This window comes from Ictidomys tridecemlineatus, chromosome 6 (genome assembly GCF_052094955.1).
Source record: "Ictidomys tridecemlineatus isolate mIctTri1 chromosome 6, mIctTri1.hap1, whole genome shotgun sequence".
Classification (NCBI taxonomy): domain Eukaryota; kingdom Metazoa; phylum Chordata; class Mammalia; order Rodentia; family Sciuridae; genus Ictidomys; species Ictidomys tridecemlineatus.
Window position 1 is genome coordinate 137914525 of NC_135482.1, and position 18574 is coordinate 137933098.

Genomic DNA, 18574 nt, shown 5'->3' on the forward strand with positions numbered 1-18574 from the left:
CTATTCTTCCTCTAAAGGCTCTCTTTGTTTTTTCTGATAAACCATCCTGGAGGATCACCTATTACTGTTGTACCTCCATATTCCTAAAGAGCTGTCTGTGCCTATGACTTTATCTGAGTGTCTAGAAGAGTACTGTTATCTCATATTGAGATGAGTTACTGAGCCTAGATGAAACTATAGTACTGAGAAATTTTATTATATTACCATAAAAAGGGAACTAACATCTAGAGAGATGATGCAGGGAGCTTAGATCAAGGACTCTCAACTCTCTAACTAATACTGTGTCTATTGTATTAGTTTCCTATTGATGCTGTAATGAATTACTGCAATAGTTGGCATAAAACAGCACACATTTACTCTTTTGCAGTTTTGGAGGTCAGAAGTTGAAAATCAGTGTCATTGGACCAAAGTAAAAATTAAAAACACCCTTCTATAGCAACAGGAAAATCCATTTTTTTTCCTTTTTCATTTTCTGGAGCTGCATTGCTCACATTTCTTGGCCCCTGTCCTCTTCTTTCATCTTCAAAGCCAGCAGTGTAACTTTTTTTTATAGTCCTCACATTGCCTCTTTGACATTAAATCTCTCTTTGCCTTGCTCATACTTGTGTTATGGTTTGGATATAAAATGTCTCACCCAAAAAGCTCATGTGTTGAATGCATGATCCCAATGTAACAAGATTCAGAGGGGGGTTTTAGACAATGATTATGGCTCTGACATCATCAGTACATCAATCCATTTGTTGGATTAATCCATTGATACTTGAAGGATTCCTGGGTGATAACTATAGATAGGTAGGGTGTGGCTAGAGAAAGTAAGTCACTTGGGGTGTGGCCTTGGACTGTCCCTGGTTTCTTCTGCCCCTCTGTTTCCTGAATACTACAGGCTGAGAAGTTTTCCTCTGTTGTACCTTCCTGCCATGATGTTCTACCTCTCCTCAGACCTGGAGCAATGGAGTTGCCTGACCATGAACTGAGCCTCCAAAATCATTAGCCCCAAATAACCTTTCCTCCTCTAAAAATTCTTGTCAAGGTAAATCTGACTATAGAACTTTTGACTACATAGAAGGACCACTCTGATCAATCCAAGATAATCTTCCCATCTCAAGATATCTAATTGTATCCGCAAAGTTTCTTTTGCCATGTAAGTAATATTCACAGGCTCTGGGTTTTATAACCTGAATACCTTTGGGGGCTGTTATTCAGCCTACACATGTGTAATGCTCCCAGCTTGGGCTAGTTGCCTAGATGAGTCTATAAATTACATTCAGCAGAACATATGGTTTTGGCTTTATTGTACAGAAGATATATATTGGAACTAATTGTGGGGGAAAAGTAAACAAATACTGCCTATCCAGAATGTTTCCAAGATATCTTTGAAAAGGAAAGGAGTAGCACAAAGAATATAAACTGGTAGGTAACATTAAAAAAAAGCCTTTGAATCTCTGTAAGACTCACTGACTATATGACTGACCTTAAAATGAGACAGTTGAATTAGAAACCTCTAATTTCCTTCTAGCTCTATTTTTTTGCATGTATTTATTACTAAAACACATTGTCAAATACACAACATGTCTAAGAGTAGGATTTTTATGAATGATGGGGACCTACAGATGAAAAAGATAGTTTAGTCATTTTATCATTCCATAAGTTTATATTAAAAGATATTGAAAATGGTGATGGTCTACAAAGTTTCGTGTTAAACATGAGCATGGGAATTATATAAGAATCTATATGGTTTATTTTTCTGAGGAAGTGGAGTCAACTGGCAAGATATCAGATGAAGGATCCCATGATTTTGAAAAGTGTCCCTCAAAGGTCTGAATGAAAAGACTGAGTCCCCAGGGTAGTGACATTAGGAAATGCTATGGACATTTAAGAGATTAACCTAGTGGGAAGTTCTTAGGTAATCAGAGGTATGCCCTTAAAGGAGACCATGGGACCCAAGTTTAGTGTGTTTTCTCCATTTCTAGCTCAAGATGTGATCTTTTGCTCCTGCAGTTGCTTCCTGCCACTACCTTCACAAGAACTGAGCTGTTGAAGGTACCATGCCTTTGAATCTCCTAAACTGTGAGCTAAATAAACCCTTTCTCTTTAGTGTTAGTTGCCTTGAGTATTTTGTTGTAGTGTCTTAAAGTTGACTAATTCAAAGGAGGGACATCTTTCTATGACTATGGTTGGAATTTTTAGATGAATGCTATAGTATCTTGCATCTGCTTGGATATTTATATGTGTATGTACATAAGTGTTGATGTTATGTATACTTGATATTCCTCTGCCTCCTGATGATATTATCGAATTAATTTATAATATCTTTAAAAGAGTCCTATTAACATAGACTCAGAGATAAATGAGCATTTAAATAAATTAAGTGTTCCTCAAACTGTCAGAAATATACAAACTAACCCACAGATTTTTTTACATTCACATGATCTGGGATGATTTTTCATAAATAAAGTTAGGTTTAAGATTGCATGTAAAATAAAAATAGGAGTATGTTCAGAATTGTCAGATTTAAACATAGTGCAGACATATAATTTTTTTTCTGCCAAGCTTACTGATCAAATAAGCTTGTCTATGTCCTTTAGACATTTAAGATTATAAGAGTACAAGTCTTACCTCAGAGCAAAATGTATAGTAAAAATGAATTGCTTGATCCCTACAAGCATGGCAGTTAAAAAATAGAGAATAGAATCATGTTTATCTTTTTAAGTTTTTTTCTTCCATAATATTTTTGATACTTGCTCAATTTGTCAACAAGAAAAATAACTAAAGATAATGACTAGCTTTGTCTAATGTCTCATGAAACTTTCATGAGCAATTCAAGCATAATTGTTTTGAAAAAGTGAATTAAATAAATGTAAATGGGATATCAGTTTATAAATGAACTTTTCAAAAATAATTATATTTTATAAAATATGAGAGTTCCAAAAATCTTTCTGAAAATCTTAAACTTTAAAGCAATAATAAATTAAATTAAATGATAGATATGCCTTCAAAACCAGATAATTTCTGAATAAGACATAATTCAGAAACATTAGTTGAACATAGATTTAAGTTTATCTCCTTTTGGCTTCTTATTTTAGAGAAAGTAAGATATTTGGGTATGTTGGTAAACATGTACTGCACCAAATGAAAAATTATTTCTTGAGGAAACATACCTTCTAGAAATTATTAAATGGTGTATTTATGAATTTACTCAATTACAGAATGCTGGTAGTTCACAGTTGTCTATGTCTTAGTTTTCACTGGAGAGTGTTAAGAATTAAGAATTCTTTTTTTTTGTCCCTCCAAAAAAAACAGAATTATTTGAACTGAAACAAAACATCTTTTAAAATATTTTAATGATGTACAAATACTTTCACAACATAGACTTCTGATTAAAAGACTCCAGCAATGCTTATAGTGCCTACAATAGAATTTAGATGCCTACCATCACCATTTTCAATATCTTTTAATATAATACTTTGCAGATTGAGTTTAGTTTTCAGGTACATATTGCCTTACTTAAGAAATATCATTAATACAAATGTATGATGTACAGTATACCCATTATAGCAAGAAAAAATAGATTAAAACAATAAAATGTTTTAGGCATTTAATATGCCAAGTATTTAAATGATTATTTTTACTATGACATAATAATAATTATTATTTAATAATAAAAGATAAAATTTTATTAGCACCAGGAACACTGAAGAGTTTCCAGGAGTTCCAAAATAAAATCTACCTATCCTTTCCATGAAATAAATAGAATAACAGCAATCCTTTGGTATCACTTAAAACATATACTAAGGATTCCATTTATATTAATTAGGACTTAAGTAAATTATTTTCTGCAGTATAAAAATAAAAGGAAATTTAAAAAACAAGTTAACACTACCAGCTTGAATTTGTTTTTCACTTGTGCATGTCTAAGGTAAGCAACTTCAATATGAAGTATATTAAAAATTAACAATTAAAATTTAACATTTTTTCTAACTTTTCTAACTCATATACAAGCCAACTGTAATCAACTTATTTCTGAAAATAACCTACAGAAATAGTATGTAAACACACAGACCTTTGAGATATACTAAGAATATTCTACATGCTATGGATCAAAATGCAAACATCTCTGTAACATTTTTAAATGAACACACTAATTTGGGATATACTCTTACCTTACTATACACATACATATCATGTACACCACAAAATAAATTCTGACAATGTTTCTAGTGACACCATACTTCCAATCCCCAACTACTAAAGAAAGAAAATAAAAACTTTGTATAAAAAAAAGAAAAGTTTTTATACTAAGTTTTTTTTAAGTGGAAAAAGAAAACAAAATCAAAAAAACTAACACTCCTCTTTGCAACTGGACTGAACTCTGAACAGTTCATCAATCAGTAATTTCTTTGGCTATTCCCCAGTGTCACAGAATTCATAAGCTTTCTCTCTATTCAAGTGGTCTGATAATCTTTGGTGTTTTGTTTTAAAAACTGCTTTCCAAGATACGAGGTAGCCATGCTGGTTCAGTTCTTCCAGCTGTCCACTTTGCACCTGATGTAACCATATAGGTTGACACCATGTAGCATCACACCCATGATAACCACAGCCAGCCACTTCACTCTGAAGAAGTAGAGAGCACTAAAAGCAAATATCACCCACAGTATGGGACAGGCAATCAGTCCTAGCCAAAAGATACTTGATTCAGCCTTTGAAACAGTTTTATTTTCCTGAGGAGTTGCCTCTCTGGACTCAAACACCCAATGATTCTTTCTATCCTTATCAATATGATTCCATCACCCAAGGCCAACCATCAGTCTACCTGTGACATTCTTTACTACCCAAAAGTCATATGACAACAACAAAATGAGTGTCACCATACAGGCTATAAAGCTGCTGCTGAGAAATTCACAGAGAAGATAGAGTATAATGGCACTGACTTAGAAGAACAATTAGAAAAATAATGCCACTGGATGTCTAATTTTGGATTTTCTTGTTCTATTAGTTGTCTCTCCTGAATCAGCAATGAAACATCTTTGGTGTCATCATTACTGTCTTGCAGCAACATGGTGGCCCTGTGCCAGCCCCACTTCCTGAAGCCACATCAATGCAGCAGCCCTCAGGTCTGGTCTGCAACTTACACTGCCTTATCCCCACTAGAATTAAGAATTCTAATTAATATATATGCATAAAATTACTGGAAAGGTATCTAAGGAAAGTAAGGTGTATTTTGATAAGAAAAAGCATAGAGATGCATTTTCTTCCGAAAGGAATAATTTTCTGCCAAATAAAATGACTGATTATTCCAAAATGATAAAGAAGAAGAGTGAATAAAACCTAGATGGGTTGAAAAGCAAAATAAAAGCACTGTTAGATGTTTATAGAAGAGAAATTTGGAGAAGGACTTTTATCCTGTGTGTTTAAGATGACTGAAACTGAATGAATTCATTGTAAGAGTTTAAAATTAAGTGTTCATACCAAAAGTACATTGGATAAAACTAGATGCTGGTTTTTTGTGTTTAAATGGCAAAGTTCTCTTGGATTATGGTTCTATTTTTAATAAGAGATTATTATTATTATTTTCTTTTAAACAATTGGCCTGGGAAACAAAGATTTCATGTTCTATCACAATAATTTCCTGTATTTCATGTGTCTTCATGAAGTTTTTGATTACTTAAAGAAATCAGACTTTTTAATACTAAAAATACAAGGTTTTTTCCCCCTCCTTCCCTCCCTCCCTCCCTCTCTCTTTCTTTCTTTCTACAACTATATAACTTTCTGTATTTGTCTTTTTGTTTTCTTTTTTTTGGGGGGGGAGGGGTACCAGGGATTGAACTCAGAAGCACTTGAGCACTGAGCCACATTCCCAGCCCTATTTTGCATTTTACTTAAAGACAGGGTCTCACTGAGCTGCTGAGATTACAAGTGTGCACCACTGTGCCCTGCCTGTGTTTGCCTTAGTCTTTGGTTTTGTTTTATAGTGATCTGTGATCTTATTTAATTATGTGTTTTAAAGTTTTTGACATTTTTTATAACGTTTTAAAAATAAAATTTTAAATTCAGTCTTTTTGACCTGAAACTAACTTTGGGAATATCAAAAAGGCCCTTGAAATATCTCAAAAGAATTTTTTCTATTTACTTATATAAAAAGATATATACAAAAAGAAAGCTGGTCTTGGTTTACTTTGATTCTTTTTCAGAACATCCACAATCAGCTACAATTTTCTTCCTCAAGGAGATGAATGAGACAGACTTTGACCAATACTTGAGAATCCAGGTGTCTCATAACTAAGGCTGTCCCACTGGATTGTATGAGAATTTCCATAACTTTCATGAACAATCTGGTGATTTCATAAGACTGCTAACTGCAAAATCAAGCAGAACAAGAACTAATTATAAGGGAGAAAATAAACTTGTTGGATGATTGCAAGTTTTTTAAATAACTTTTTTTTTTTCATGAAATGTTGAATACTGAATGAAAGATCCTTATTTAAAAGGTACCCTCACTCCACTAGGAAGGAGGAACATCCTTACCTCTGGAGATGTGGGATCTGAACAAACAGACCTTGCTATGTTCCCCTCCAGTTTATAATCCTTAAATAAGCCTCTCTGTTTCCAGTTATATGTCTCCACAATTATCCCCTCCTTCAGCCATCCTAGCATAAAAATTACATAGACTTACTCATTTCATTAGTTATTTATCTCCTTACGAAGGCTCCTGTATCACATAAAACTTATCTTATATAAATCTCTTTTTCTCTTTTTAACCCATCATTTATTAGAAGGGCCTGAACCATGAACTTAAAATGGGGAGAAAAAAATAGTTTTTCATTTTTTATACCACATTAGACAAGGTTTTGGCATTTTTGTTCTAGAGCAAGGGATCTGCTACTCATTTTTTGAATCTAGAAAGGTTTTTGATAATTGATAAATAATTCCTATTAAATATTAAGAAACAACTAAAGGAAAAAATTGTGCTTTTATATTTTAAAATCTGTGTAACTTAAATTCACTATTTAATTATGTGAGAAAGCAATCTTTGTATATTCTAAAATATATAAATTATGTACCAAGAGCCAAATATATATCTAGAGTAAAATTTTAGAAGTAGGAGTCAGTTTACAGATTGCAACATGAATTGGTTTGCTTTCCATAGATAAAACAATATTAATATTTACTAAAATAAGTAGGAATACAAATCCAAATATAAATTTTGTATTTTCCCCCTACCATGCTGCCCAAATGGAAAGAGCTCTAAAAAATTGCTTCAAATATATGTTCTATCTGTAAATTCCCATCAAATAAAATCTAGAGAGGAACAAAAAATTAATAACATTGTGAAATTTTTGGTGTTCTATTATTAGCAGAATAAATTATATTTGCTTTTTGCCTAGCCTTAAAATGTAACATGAAGTCAAGTGATATAGTGGGGGAAACTTCATAAAAAACCAGAGAGCATAAGTGTGCCCTTAGCTTGGCCCTGTGCTAGAATTGTGACCTCAGAGGAACAATTAACTCTCTGTCCTCTTTCTTCATTTGTAAAATTAAGATGTTGAATGAAAGGACCTTGGGTGAAGGTATTCGGATAACTCCATGAAATAAAGAGCAATTCTGTGGAATGCAAAGCAGAGATAATTGCCTCAATAAGGAGTTTACAAAAAGGTAAATTGAAACTCATCACTCAGTCTAGATATTCTTTCTCCATGGGAGTCTTGGCAGGAATCAATGTGTTTAGTTGTAAATTTAAGACAAGCTTTCTAGAACTGGACTGGCTTGTTCCATCTTTTACCTTCGACACCACCCATCATGGTACATCACTGAATTAAAGTCTGAAACCCATACTTGAAAACCTAGAGAAATTTCGTTTCTAATGTCATCTGGATTTTATTTGTCCAATGATTTTTTTTTATATGCAGAAAGGAGCATTGCTTAATTCTTTCCTTGTCATGGGACCACAAGATGACTTTACATCATTCTGCATTTAATTATAGTTTTTGTAGATGTGTTTTTTACTCACAGACCAGGGCATGTTCTCCCTGAGAATATGTTTATTTTTTATTTTATGTGTGACATACATTTCATGTTCCATTTGAGGAAGAACCTAAGGAATAGAAAATGGTTCTATATAAGAGACTTAAAGATTTTCATCCTATGAAGAAGTTTATTGAACGTGCCTTTGTTAAACTCAAGTTGAGGTTTATATCAGGTTAAAAAGTCATTACTATATGCAAAGTCAATGAAAATCAGATGTGTTGAAACTTTTACATTTAACATTATATTAATTTCATCTTTCCCACTTCCGTTTTCTTTTCTCTCTTTCTCTGAAATGGCCACATTATTCAGAATAACTCTTTCCATCACTCTGCTGGAAAAGGAAAAATTCCCCAATACACTAGGAGAAAAGATCAAAGAAATTTCATTGCAAATAAGACCATGACACCAATGATTTAGGTGGGATAGCATGTTCTGGGTTTCAGCAATGAGATAACAGCTCCCTTGGCTTCTGCTGTTGGAGAGGTTTGAACTATTCTGGCAGCTCCCTGGCATGATTTAAGGCAGCGATTCTGGCATGAGACTCATACTAAAGCAGAGACCACAGCAGTGTGAGAACTAGCGAAAAGCTTGCTCGCCATGGATCAAATAGCTAAGGAGAAATTCAAAGAGCCATTTAAACCTGTAGGCAACCATTGAAGTGTTTGTAGTTTGGTGATTTAAAAGAAGAAACATTTGTATCAGGTTGAAACAACCAAATTTAAGAAAATGTTTGCAGTATTTAGTCACTGATCCAGGGAAAGTGCTAATCCCTGTTTCAGAAAGTCTAGCTAGTTGACAGTGGGGATAATGTGTCTGGGTTTACAAGATGCAAAGTGAGTGCTTCTAATGTAGGATGTCACTAGATGTCACTCTGGATTTCATTATTTGGTGGTCTAAAGATTTCAGCAGCTTTGCCATTTTGCTACCAACACCTCCTGCAAGAACCTGAATAGCCAATGTGAAATGTGCATGAATAACAGGGAACTGCTGACGGAATGTCAATTTTTGAGCGTGTGACTTCTATTGATCACTCATTATTGACATGAAGGTCTCCAGCGTCTTTGCTTTTCACTTTAAGCTCTTTCTCAGCTAAAATTTCCAAGCATCTGAACAGTGGGGCCTTGAAGAACGGGATGATTCAGGTCTCACAGGATGTTTTACAAAGTACTTTGACCTCTGGAAAAAAATCACAGGTACTTTTCATAAAGACTCAACAACTGCTTTGAATAAAAATTCAAATACTGAGACAGAAAAGCAAGTACCTTCTTTTCATATTTAAACGAGTTCATTCTCACCTATCTGAGTTTATAAATAGCTAAGAAGAACTTAGATGAGAAAAATTCTTGCATTTTTATTGTTAGGTTTTATAAATCTATGTACTTTATTTGGTGTGCATCCAGGAATTTTGTGGTGTCCCCCCACCCAGTGGTGACAAATGACATGCTCTACAGTATCCTGTGATTGTGGATCCATGGTTTTATTTCTTTTAGCTTTGTATACATTAATTAGGTATACACAATCAGAGCTGAGTGCAGAGGCAGCTAAATAAACAAATGACACTGTGGAAAGGTCTTTCTGCATACTAATCATATCCTACATCTGCAAGCAAAAGCTCTATAAATCGATTTGCTCTTTCACATCAAAAGACAAACAGTGATGCAAGTCAGCAGTTCCTTTGTCAAAGTCACAGAGATTGCTGTTCTTCACAAACGCATCTTTACAAAGCGGGATTCAACCATTTGACGATTAGCATTATTGGCAACTCTTCAAAGAAGATTCATCAAGTGATTTGCAATTGGATTGGTTACCATTTTTATGATGCTACTCCATGAAATCTCACTAAAGTGATTGGCATTTGAATTCTTGCTTAAAGGATGAGGAAGCCAGAAAAAGAAAAGACGTCTTCTGATTCCACAGAGACTGTGCCATAGCTGTGTGTGTGGGGGCCAGGGTGTCATCCTCGGGGCACAATTGGCAGGACCTGGCATGAGATGGCTGCTGGGTGATGGGCACCTCTAAAAGGAGGCCAGGAGAATGAGTCTTTGCTTGTCATGTTTTTGCTAAAAGCACAAGTGTCAAGTTTCAATGAGGTTTTCAAGAACACATTGAGATTTCCTATTTTGTTCCATTGTTCGAGAACAAAGTGTTAGTTTATAATTGGGGAAAACTGATGTGGTCCACTCTAGCTAGAAGCTGTGCTGCATTAGTTGGGGTAAGACATGTGGAAGAGGTTCAGAAAGTAGAGGTAGAATCTTCAGTACAAAGAAATGTAACCCAAGATAATATATGTCTCCATGACCAAGAAGAGAAATGGTTAGGGTAATAGCCACACCACTAAGTTAGTACAATTTAGGCATCCCCAGTATCTCAAAAAACAGAGATTTTAAAACTTGATTCTGATATAGACCTGAAAAAATATCATAATAACATTTCCTATTGAATTGGACATTTTCTATTTAACCTAGTTATTAAATATGATATGTTGTTTAGCTGTACAGGAGAAACCACTGAGAGGGGGTCTATTCCTGAAATTGACGAAAGAGGATAATTCTATAACATTTCTAGAATACACTTGATAAATTTCAGGCACATAATTTTACACCCCTGTTATATTCAAAGATTTGTCATTGACCTTGAAAGATGTAGTTACAAAGAAAGGTCCTGCACACAGAAGTCTAACATAAATATTTTCATCATCAAATTATACTTTCAATTCAGAAGAATTTTCACTTGTAGGAACTCTTATTAAGATTGTGTCCTAAAACATTAGAGAATATGTTTCAAAAATCAAATTTCTTCCTCACTAGTCTTAGAAGCAGGAAGCAGAGTCATCGAGTGAGTCACAGACTGGTCTGGTAGGGTGGTGCTTTTAGTGACATTATTATGTGTTCAGCTTAGGCCAGGAACTGATTTTAGACAAGTAACTCAAGCACTTTGTGCCTCAATTTCCTACCTGTTAAATGGAGGCAGAAATATTGACTTATTATTGAAGAGCATTCTGGAGATTGGCTAATAAATGATGGTGGGAAAGCGGTGTGCAATTCTAAAGTGCTATATAAATGATATATTGTTATCACCATCACTACTAATAATTATAATGATCATAAAAAGTGAACGACTCTGCTGTGGAGAGCTCGAGTCTCCCAGGAAAGTTATTTTTTCTTAGTCTGTTTTCATGTTTTAACTGGGTCCTTAAAGCTGCTTAATTGAATAAGAGTAAGGATTTCAGCGTTCTCAGCATTTGTAGTCTCGTTGCTGAATCTTTGCTCTAAAAATCAAAATGGAATTATCTGGGTTTTGCTGTGAGGAAATTATTCCTATGATCAATTTGTTTTTAGAGAAGAATCAAGATTAATAATTATTTCCCATGTTTAGTTAAATATTATAAGGGCAGACTGTGAGAAATGGAATTGTAGAAAAACTATGAAATATTGCCCTCTTATTATCTAGATGCCAGAAATATGTTTTTGGGGAAAAAAACCCAGAATACATCAAAATCAAAGAGTCAAAAAGCACAGAAGTGTTCTAGAAAGTCTAAGTCAACACTGAAAAATTCAAGAACAGAAGTCACTTGTAGAAAAAACACTCACGTCTATTCTCAGTGTATATTGTCTTCTTTACACAATATTTTAACATGCTTGGTAATCTACTGTCTTGTAAATAGCAAAAAGAAATGAAGAGAAAGGATGAAAAAATCAAACACATTGACAGTTCTGATTATTAATTGCTGCATAACCAACTTAACACAAAACACTTATTTTGCTTATGGATATGAAATTTAGGTGGAGCCCAGTGGAGATAGGTCATCTTTGCTTCACTTGATATTAAAGAGAGAAGTGCTAAAGCTAGGAATTGGAACATACAAAGCACTGTGCACAAGTCATCATCTTAGCCCACCATATCTCGGGCTGCACTTCTATTACTTGCCTAAGACTATAGAGATAGAACGTTGGCACACACAGCAAGTTACATGAAGTGGGTTTATGACTTATACATAGGCAGCGAGGACAAGAGAAGCCAAAGATTCACACTAGTCAGTCTCCGAGTGATGAGAAAAGCTGCTTGTCTCTACATGTTCCACTTAAAATGTAGTTGATGGACCCAGGAAATCAGCCTCCTCTGGGTTATACACCCAGGTGCAACATGATACTGTGAACTGAAGCATCAAAGGACATCCTGTTTTCTAGAAGGCCCTGGAACAGAGCCTGGGCTGTTCTGGCCAGTTCCTCCTTCTCTCAGGATGTTACATTCCCAGCACATTTGACAGTTATTTTTTCAAGAACTATAAGTGAGAAAAGGGAGAACTGGGTCAGTCCACGGCCATTGGAGAACTATCCTACAGAACCATCTGAAGGCTCACTTGCTTGCATATTTGGCAATGGGGCTGAGAATGCTCAAACAGCTGGGAGCTGGAACATTTGGGGCTCCTCAGGTCTTGCTGTCTGCCTCAAGGTTTTCTGTCCATTATGTTTCTCCATAATAATGCTCTCAGGGCAGCCAGACTTCTTTCACATTAGCTTCAGTATCCCAGGGAACATGTTCTGAGAGAGAATGAGGGAGCCAGGAGAAAGCTGAATGGCTCTTATCACCTAGCACTGGAAGTCTTATTCAGCTCAGGCTGCTATAACAAAATACCATACACTGAATGGCTCAGACAACAGGTATTTATTCTCACAATTGTGAAGGCAATGAGTCTGAAACCACAGTGCCAGTATGGTTGGTTCTGGTGAGGGTTATCTTTCTGATTTGTAGATGGCTGCACACTTACTGAACATGGCAGAGAGAGGAAACACCTGTGTTTCTTTTTCTTCTGCTAAGGACACTAATTCCATTTGGGGGGCTGTGCCCTTGTGACCTTTCTAAACCTAATTACCTCCCCAAAGCTTCACCCCATCGTTATTAGGTTTCAATTTGTGAATTTGAAGAGACACAAATAGTACATGATGTTTACTTTTGCCACGTCCTCATTGCAAGCAAGTCTCTTAAGATCAGCTCATAGTTAAAGGAAGAGGAATTATCTCTGCCTTCTTTTGGGGAAATAGGAGAAGTATTAAAAATTTTCAGACATGTCTTAAAATCCCCACAGTCAGAATGAAGATGTGAGTATGTGAAGGCTGCATCCTCATCAAGATCCAGGGCTGTGTCTGACCCCGGCTTATCTCTGCCTTGCTTCCTTCACTAACATGGCCATGTTTGCTCTTTGGGAATTTGTAGGTGACGTTCTCTTTGCTGGCTGAAATTGTCTCTGCAATCTTTTCTTTCCCTTCTTCTCTATCTTCCCATCTGTTCTCTGGCAGTATAATATGGGTTTAAGTTCTCCATGGACTATCAGCTACAAGACTCTGGACAAGATACTTCATCTCTCTACTTGGGGCTGAAATAATTGCAACAACTGTGTACTGCTGTATAACAATGTGCTTCAGGATTTAGTGGCTTATTCCTTCTCATGATGCTCTGGGTTAGCCAGATGATTCTTCTGCTGGCCTTTCCTTGACTTAATCAGGCTGCTTCAGGCAGTTGGTGGTACCCTTGATGGAAGCCAAGGGAATAAAATGGCCTTACTCACAACCTCCAGGGTCATAAGTCACAAGGCCATCCCAGACAATGCTATGAGGATGTAGACTCCACCTTTTAATGTGAGGAGCAGCAAAATACTGTGTCCGTATGTTCAGTCTATGACAACAGTAGTTACCTAATAGGGTTTTGTGAGAAGTAAATAAGGTGGTCTCCACAAAGCCCTTCTTATAATGCCTAACTGTAATAAGTACACTATAAATGTGAGCTGTCTTAATAGAGACTTTTCTAGACATGCAACCTAGGAGGGGAGTTAAGCATGAAGCTCCGGAGACAGGTCAAGTTTGTATCACGGCTCTACTACTGTGTCTACTTGCAAGAGGCTTCCAGGCTTCCATTTCCTCATCTGTGAGATAGAAATTATGATAGTGTCGGCCTCATAGAGATTTTGGGACTACTACATTATCACACACATAGCATTGCAGAGTAAGGGCCCCAAAATATTATAGGACAATGTTGTTATACTTTGGTTTCAGATTAAGGCTTTAGCTGTACCCACCCATCACCATGATGCCCCTTGCTGTGTTCTCTGATTGTATTCTGTCATTTCCTTCATAACACTCTTTACTGTTTTAGTTGCTGGTTAAATGGTTGCCTTTCTCAGTATTAACATTTTCCTCCATGATTAATAGGAAAAGTAGCTTTTGTCCCTGCCGACCCCTTCCCTCCCCCTTGCACTGGGTCCTCCCTAGGTCCTTGCACTGTACCTGCATATTGTGGGTGTTCAGTAAATACATAAATATTTGCAGAATAAATAAATAACTACTAAGCAAATAGAGTAAGTTTAAAAAAGGCAAACAGATGACTCAAAAAGCACAGGCACTGGGTCTTCTTAATAAAAATAATGTCCCTGTTTTGCAGAGAGTACTGTCATCTGCAACTTCACAGGTATTCCTCTCTGATCTAGGAACAGTCTGTTCAGAAAGACTGAGAATGACGTTAACTAATAAAAGCATTATAAAAAGTCCACTGGTCTAGAGAAGCAAGCCTTCTTATTTGAAAATCCAGATAGTTCTCCATTCAATTAATTTTTATTGAATGGTACTAAGTTCTAATTCTAGGTAGTGGGGATCCCTCTGTGAAAAAGAAGAATTCTTCCCTCACAGAATTTATATTTTTTTCCAGAATAGCTTTCTCTTTAAAGATCCTGGAAAAATCAAATTATTACTTCATAATTATTTTAAGCCCATGCTGAGCAAATCTTTCTGGAACTAAAGCCTATGATACATTTTCTTTTTGATTTTTATTATTTTTTCTTATCACTTAAAATATTTGCTTGGATTTTTATGGGTCTTTTGCTCTGTTTTTCTAAATGCTCCAATGCATCTATTAAACTCTTACCAGTACTTTTTCCATATGCTTAGACAAAATTATTTCTATTATTTTATTTTTTCCCCAGACATCTCCCTCCTACAATCCTCTGCCCTCCAACCCCATCCTGGCATGGCTGGTGTCCTGAGACTCTGGGCTGCTGTCCTGTACAGGAAGAAGCTCTCCTTTCTTGAATCCCATGGTTGGTTTCCTGTTGGTGGATTTTTCATTTCTTTTGATAGTGGACAACCATCTGGCCATTTCCTAACAAAGGAGGTAGAAGACTATTTTTAACCATTGCATACTAAAACTGGGCTTATTCTACTCTTTGATTGAAAGTTTTGATGAAACTACTTTTTATTGAAAAAAATTTCTCTCCAAATTTTGAAGATATTATGTCAAAGTCCTCCATATCCAGAATAACTGTTGAGAAGTCTGAGATTATTGTGATTAATATTATGTATAAACTTTTTTTCTTCTCTCTGGAGGCTTTTAGAAATGTGGTGAAAGGTTTTTGGCATTGGGTTTTCATTTTAGTGACTATGTGGCCATTTTCAATCTGAAAAAAAATGTGTCTTGTTTCAGTAAAAGAAAAAAAAATCTCTAATTCTCTTTGGTAGCTTTTATTCTGACTTCTCTTTCTGGAACACTTTTTAAAAAATTATTTGTTGGGCTTCCCAGATTAATTTTCTCAGCTTATTATGGGTTGTCTCCAACTTTCCATTGCTTGTTTTTTAGTTCTGTGAGTTAGTGACTTTATCTTTCAAGACCTTCATTGAATATTTCATTATGAGCAATTTTATGATTTCCAAGAACTTTTTCTTGTTATCTGATCACTTTTTTTTCACAGCACACTTTCATTATTTTAATAGTCATAACATCTTCTATCTTTATGAGGATATTAATTTTATGAGTTTTTGAAAGGTCCTGTTTCATTTGGTCTTTGCTCTAATAGACAACTCAAAACTTAAGACTTGAAATGATATTTTTTTTTGTGACTTGCTATTCTATGTGTTGATTGGTCAGTTCCTTCATTAATTATCTGTCCTCACTCAAGAGGGTGCCAACAGCATACACGTTGGCCCAGGGGGCAGCCAGGATAGCTTTGATCCAGGTTACTTCTCAGGAAGTGATCTTAGGTATACTAGAGCATATTCATATTTCTAAGGAATTAAAAAAATTAATTGTATTCAGTCTTTAACATTATCTTTAACTTAGTTGAGGCCAATTAATAGAACAGTAAGTTTGAATCTTTGTGTGATACTTATAGTATATGTAAATTACATGAATGTTCCATGCTTATCAGCATGAACATTGGGACTTGTTTTACAAAATAATGATAAGGAAGCCATATGTGGTGAAAGATAGAAGGATTCAGGAAAGTTGGGTTCTAAGATTTGCTGAATTAATGCATATTCCATGAACCAATGCTGCTACTCTGAATGAAATCATGTAATTCCCTAGTCCTGGATATTTTCATCTGTGGAATATTTTTAAAACAGTTACCTATATATAGCCTCTCTTTCACCTCCAGAGTTCTATGACTTTTAAAATGAAGTCACTATTTTAAATTAGCATGGAAGTTGAATTCAAAGCTTCAGAAAATTAGTATTTGAGGAGGAAAAAAAATGGAAAAAGAAAAAGCCATTCAGTAAAACCAGATTGGCTAAAGATCTTCACGTGAGTTGTTTCTGGCATCTTCTGGGACCTGAGCCCTGGAGTTTTATTCATATCACCCACCTACCTCAACCAGCCCTGTTTATAGTGTCTGTGTTAAACACAATTTGTATGTTTTATCTTTTGTTTGCTACTGAATCCCTAGTCAAGTAAACAACTTCCAGTTTTACATTGTTTCTACGGAAAGTGTGCTTTCAGAGATCCAGGAAAATTATGATTAACATAAGACAGTGTGTATATGTGTTTGTTGTTGATTTTTACTAAGAGTACTGTATTGATTTCCTAGAGTTGTCATTTAAACACACACACACACACACACACACACACACACAGAGAGAGAGAGAGAGAGAGAGAGAGAGAGAGAGAGAGAGAGAGAGAGAGAGAGAGAGAATAGTGCTTGGGAAACACAGAAATTTATTTTCTCTTAGAACTGTAGGCTGAAAGTTTAAGATCAAGGTGTCAGTGGGTTTGTTTTTTCTGAGGCCTCTCTCCTCAGCTTGCAGATGGCCTCCTTTTCTATGTCCTTAAATGGTCCCTCTTCTGGGCAGGAGCATCCTGGTGTCTCTGTGTGTCCAATTTCCCCTTCTTATAAAGACATCGGTCATATTGGATTAGGACCCACCCTAATGGTCTCATTTTAACTTTATCACCCCTTTAAGGCCCTGTCTCCAAATGCATTTATCTGTGGCACTAGGGATTAGAGCTTCAGTACATGAATTTTGGGAAGAAACATTACAGCCCATAAAAAATACTGAACACATATTTTTTCAATCTCTATGTCACCACCAAATAGTAGCTATAAGCCTTTAAGTACAATTAGGTTACATTTAACATTTACAATAATCTAATACGAAAACATTATTAGTTTTTTTTTTGGGGGGGGATTTAAAAAAAGAAAACAACTGGAAAGAAGTCCAGATCAAGATCTGAATTTACAGCTATTTCAGCATTTTTCTAAAAATGATTTTGGTTAGTCCAATTAGAACCTTCTCAAGGAAAAAGTCAAATGAATTTCTATCTTCAAACCACTGGGTTTCTCTTTGTACCCAGTTCTGCATCTTTAAATAAAGGCATTAGACCTTTATTTAGATAATGTCCTATCTTGAAACAGAAATCAGATTCTCTAAGGTTGAGACCAATTTTTAACAGCATCCTGGTGATTCAGATGTACATTTTATTTTAGGTGCCATTGGATTAGACAAAACAGGGATGTACCTATAACCAACTATGCATATTTATTTTTTAATAAAGTAATGGAAATCCATTTTTAATCTTTTGTAGCTTTTTAGGAGTATATAATTCTACTTTACTGTTCTGCTGAAGAATTTCCACTGGAAGAGAAATGGACATAACCATGTGACAGTTGGAAATGTGATTTCAATGGAACTGCTGGGCAGTTGTTCCAGAGCAAGATACGAACACTGCAAATTTAAAAAATGTACAAAATGACCTTTAAAATATTGTAGTTATTTAATGGAGAACATATGACAAAGCAAAGAGTGCAGTTTTTCTGAAATGAATTTCATGCTATTTTCTGGAGTGAGACAGTATGTAGTTAAGTAGCTTTTACAATATTTTTCTTTTCACAGACACTTGTGTGCAATGCAATATAGCATGACAGATAAGAGCACAGGCAGGCCTAAGTGACATAGAACACACACATACACACCCACACACACTCCCATCCATACACATAGTGGAGAAAAACAGTATTTTGGACCAAAAGTTCTTATTAATTGTAGCTTTGACTACATTTCTAAGTGGAAATCCTGAACTGTGGTGAAAACATGCATTTCCAAACTATTGTGAGGACCTCCCTTTGGATGTTAAAATTATAAAACTTTCTGAGTGGAATAGAGCATAGAAATCATCTAATCCAAATAATATTTACAAGAGAGGAAACTGGAGTACAGAAAATTGTACCTCATCTAAGATAAACCCACAACCAAGATCACTTGTTTCTGAACTCTGATTTTGTCCTTCTCATATA

At 35.3% G+C, this 18574-nt stretch overlaps 1 long non-coding RNA gene and 1 pseudogene across 6 annotated transcripts in view; both read right to left on the reverse strand.

Moving 5' to 3' along the window:
• The window catches only part of LOC144365040 (uncharacterized), a 268642-nt gene that overhangs the window by 205513 nt on the left and 44555 nt on the right, over positions 1-18574 (reverse strand). The window lies entirely within an intron of this gene.
• LOC101970543 (Golgi apparatus membrane protein TVP23 homolog B pseudogene) lies at positions 4242-5412 on the reverse strand (annotated as a pseudogene).